The sequence below is a fragment of the Sminthopsis crassicaudata genome, chromosome 3, assembly GCF_048593235.1.
Source record: "Sminthopsis crassicaudata isolate SCR6 chromosome 3, ASM4859323v1, whole genome shotgun sequence".
Classification (NCBI taxonomy): Eukaryota; Metazoa; Chordata; class Mammalia; order Dasyuromorphia; family Dasyuridae; genus Sminthopsis; species Sminthopsis crassicaudata.
Genome location: NC_133619.1, coordinates 607,361,181 through 607,366,180, shown reverse-complemented (window position 1 = coordinate 607,366,180; position 5,000 = coordinate 607,361,181).

The following is a 5,000-nucleotide window of genomic DNA, read 5'->3' as shown; positions in this document are numbered from 1 at the left end:
CATGGGTGGTTCTGAGGCAGCTAGGCGGCTCAGCGGGAGTCTGGAGGACCTGAGTTCGAACATGACCTCAGACACTTTGTGGCTATATGACCCTGGGCAAGTCACTTAATCCCAATTAACCCCAATTACTTCAGCAAAAGGAAAAAAAGAAGCATAGATGGTTCAGTACAGCCTTTTGCCACTGCTAGAAGACAACTGTTTCCTAATACACAATGCATATATTCACTGGATAGCAGTGATAATATTATTCATGATAATAGCACTTTAAGTTTTGTAAGGATTATTTTATTTGTTTCCCACTACAAAACCGGGAAGTAGATGGTATGCTTATCATTTTACAAATGAGGAAATCTAGACCGGCAAAGATTAAGTGTCTAGCCCAGGGTCACGGAGTTGGTAAGTGCAGGATGTCATAATGATGAGATCCTGGCTCGCTGGGTGGAGGAGGTGGAGAAAGCCAGAAGTACTGATAAGATGACTTCCGGAGGTAAGCAGCGAAGGGAACTGAGGGGATCAGCTCCCTGGTAGAGATCTTGGGTAACCCCGTCTTATTGTATCTAATGAAATCTCCAACCCCTGAGGTCAAATTTCCCCCATAAATCTGGCTCGCACAATCTTTGCTGAATCCCATTGGGTTAGCCCATCCCGCAGGTCTGCCCCATCTTTTTTCTCCCCCTTTCCCCCCCTCCCCCATCGTCATAGGTCTTTTTTCTTTACTAACTCTTTTAGGGTATAAAATTCCCTTTAGGATTCAGCCTGCCAATTAAGGATGTATATGCCTCCCGGCTGCATTCCCTTTCTCCGGGTTAATTGAGAGTTTCTCTAGGGAACTGGTCTTTTTTATTGTTAACTACATGCTCTCCCAAATCTATTTTATATCTACCCCTCCTGGTGTTTGTTGTATCTCTTCATTTTGTCTGTAACCTCTTCTCATAAATAAACTTACCTTTTGCCCAAGAGAATGGCCACTGGGAACTCGTCCACATTCATGACCGAACCCCTACATTTGGTGCCAGCTGCTCTCTCCGATCTCATCATTTGGTGCTGAACCTCAAATTCAACAATATTTGAATCCAGTTCTCCATCTGCTGCTGTTGTGTCATCTAGGTGTCTTTAGGCCCAACTCTTTTTTATTATTTTGATTTTTTGATGAGTCAGTTGGGGTTAAGAGACTTGCCCAGGGTCACACAACAGGTGTTGTTAAGTGTCTGAGGCCGGATTTGAACTCAGGTCCTCCAGACTTCAGGACTGGTGCTCTATCCACTGCACCACCTAGCTGTCCCTAAACATCACTTACACATGATAGGTACTCAAAAATGCTTTCCATCAATCAATTCATGGCAGAGCTGATTCCTACTCAAACGCCCTTTCTAACATGGTGAGAAGGAGATTCTGGAAGGCGGCAACATCAGCTTTTGTAACCCTTAGTAACTTAGAATTTGCTGGGGACAAATATATGCAAAGCAAGCTAGATACAGGATAAATAGGGAATGATATAGGGAAGGCACTGGAATTAAGAGGGGCTGGGAAAAGTTTCCAGCAGAAGACGATTTGTTTTGTTTTGTTTTGTTTTTGGTTGGGATATAAAGGAAGCCAGGGAGATCAGGAGTCAGAGCAGAGGAGGAAGCCTGCTTTGGACATGAGGGACAGTCAGAGATGTCTGGAGCCCGGAGGTGGAGCATCTTGTTCATGTAATAGCCAAGAGGCCGGAGTCACTGGATCAAAGAGCATGTGTCAGGGACTAAGAAGACTGGAAAGGAAGGATGGTGTTAGGCTGGAAAGGACTTTGAATGATAAACAGAAAACTTTGTATTTGCTCCGGAGGCAATAGGGAGCCACTGAAGTGTGTGTGTGTGTGTGTGTGTGTGTGTGTGTGTGTGTGTGTGTGTGTGTTTATGTGTGTGTGTGACAGATATACACAGAGAGAGAGACAAAGAGACAGTGACACACAGAGAAAAAGAGAGAACAGAGAGAAAAGGGAGGGGGGAGGGAAGGAAGAGGAGGAGGGAGGGAGAGAGAGAGAGAAACTGGTGATTTAAGAAAAACACTTCAGTGACTGAAGGGTGGATTGAAGGGGGGAGATTTGAGGCAGGTTTCTGTCGTTATCCAGATGTGACCTGATAAGGGTCCACACCAGAATGGTGTCAGTGAGGAGAGAAGGGGATACATTTGAGAGATGTGGCAGAGCTGGAATCAAGAGGCTTTGGTCAGATTGGATATGGGGGGAAGGTTGAGAAAACGTGAGGAATCCGGGAGAGTCCTAGGAGGCTGAGCCTAGGAGGAGGTTGTTGCCCTCTACAGTAGTAAAGAAATAAGGAGGGGCAGGGTGGGGTGTTTAAGGGAAAAGGTCCCGAGTTCCATTTTGGCTATGCTGAGTTTAAGATGTTTACTGGACATCCAGAATGTTCAAGATGTCTAGAAGGCACGTGTTGATGGGAGAGTGGAGGTCAGCAGAGAGTTTGGGTAAGATTCAAGAATCATCAGCACAGAATGGTCATTAAACCCGCCGGAGCTGATGAGACCACCAAGTTGTAATGTTCTCTCTAAAGTGTAATGTTCTCTGTGGAGGTTTTCTTGGGGTCTCTGGAGGCAGTAATCACCACAGATTCAGCCAGGAGTTAAAGTCCAAATCCTTTATTGTCTCCTTCAAAGTCTCGTCTCCTTCCTGGGGCCCGGTTAGCTTTCTTAGAGGCCTTTCTCTCTCCTTGGTTCCGAGAGCTTGAGCTCCCGCCTGCCTTCTCTGGCTTCTGAATCTCCCAGACTCCAAAGGTTTGTGCTCAGCCTCCAGCCACCACAAAGGTGGATGATGGAATGAATCTGTCTCAGCCTCCGAGAGCTTCTAGTGCGCTTGTGTGTCTGCTCCGAGAGCTTCTAGTGAGCTTGTGTGTCTGGCCCTGAGAGCTTCTTGCTTATATGCCCCACACTGAGCACACACCAATCATTACATCACTAGGAAACCATTATTTGTTGTAGGGTTAAATCAATGCTAAACTAGATTTAACCACTTCTCCTCACTTCCACTGAGGTTTCAAGTTCTGGCCCATAACACCAAGTGAAGCAGTAGATAGAGGGAGAAGAGAAGAAGGCTCAGGGTAGGACCTAGAAGGTGTGATCCCCAGAGGATTCAGCAAAGGAGACCAGGAGGAGTGAGCTCAGATACGTGGGAGAAGAATCAGGAGAGAAGGATGTTCTGGGAACCAGAGAGCAAAGTATTGAGGAGGAGAGATGATGGTGTCAAAGATTGATGAAGTCAAGGAAAATGAAAAGAGAGAAAAGGCCATTGGGCTTGGCAAGTAAGAGATCATTGTTAACTTAGGAGAGTAATTTTGGTGAAATAATAAGGTCGGGAATCAGATTGTAAAGGGTTAAGTAGAGAGTGAGAGGAGAGAAAGCAGAGGGTCCAACTGTAGATGGATGTTTTGGAGGAGTTTAGCTGCAAAGAGCAGATGTGAAATGATAATTAGTGAACAGTCATGAAAGGCTCAAGGATCTTTTCAGGATAGGGGAGTTTATAGGCAGTGGGGAATGACATAGGAGAGGGAGGGAGAGAGACACAGAGACAGACACTGAATTAATATCAGTCTGAGTATTAATAGGTGTTCTACATTCTAGTCCCCTCAGTGTCACCAATTCATCACCAACATAATAACATTCATATAATGACTTAAAATTTGCAGAGGATTCTCCATACTTGATTTCACTTGTGTCACAAATAACTGAGATCCCATTTTACAGATGAGAAATCAAGACTTGGGCAAAATGATTTGTCCAGGTGCAAAGAATTAGTTAAAGGTCCAAAGCAAGATTTGAATCCCAGTTTTCCCGACACCAAGTTCTAGTACTTCTCACCAATCAATCAACCAACAAGCATAAATAATCACCTATGATGCTAATTACTGAGGATTCAAATAAGGAAAGTTGGGGCAGCTAGGTGTGGATAGAGCACCAGCCCTGAAGTCTGGGGGGACCTGAATGCAAATCTCGCCTTAGGCACTTCATACTTAACACTTCCTAGCAGTGTAAGCCTGGGCAAGTCACTTAACCCCAATTGCCTCAGCAAAACAAACAAACAAAAAACAAATAAGGAAAGTCCTGCCTTTAAGCTTCTCCCCAGATCTTTGATTCCGATCTCACAAGCTCTATTACTTTGTAGATAATGAAATTCAGATTTATGGAGAGAAAATGACTTCCCCAGTCTCCCAGTGTGCCAGCGCCAGAGCTGGGACTAGGAACCAAGTCTTCTGACTCCTCGGGACTTGAACTTCTGCATCGGACCCTTTTCATTCTATGTCCTAGATGTCAGAAGTCCAAGAAACCCAGCAGCCCCTCGGAATCGGACATGGGATTTATTAGGCTGAACAATGGAAGCAATGACCAGATTTTCTGTGAGATGCTACCATCTCCTGGACATTCCAGTAAAGCAAAGGCAGAAATTAATTACAAGATCCAGACAAAACTGAAAAGAGCCTGAGAACAGCTCCTGACAGGGGAAGAAGACAACTAGAGGTTATTGTTGTTTGTCCTTTGTTCTGGATGACATCAGGGAGGTGACACCATGACAGCAAGTGAATTGGATTAAGGTGAGAGAGCCGTGCAAGGTCACCTGCCTCACTTTCCCCTCCAGAGCCCTCTGGGTCCAGTGGCCAGATCAGGACGACTGGAGATGGTAAAAGGTCAGAGCTAGAAGAAACCTTAAACATAGATTCTACCTCTAATGATCTGGAAGAGGCTTTAGAACAAAGAACTTTAGAGGGATAGAAACTATCAGAACTGGAAAAGACCTTAGAGTGAATGGGATCCCAAGTTTAGAGCTAGAAAGGAGCTTAATTTTATAGTTGAGGAAACTGAAATTTCAAGAAGTTAATGACTTTCCCCCAAATCACACGGATAATTAGTCTTTGAGTCCAGATTAGAACCCAAACTCCAAACACTGTAGTTTTTTAAAGAGATCTTGGTGTTCAACTAATCCACTTCGTTCATTTTATAGAAAAAGAAACAGG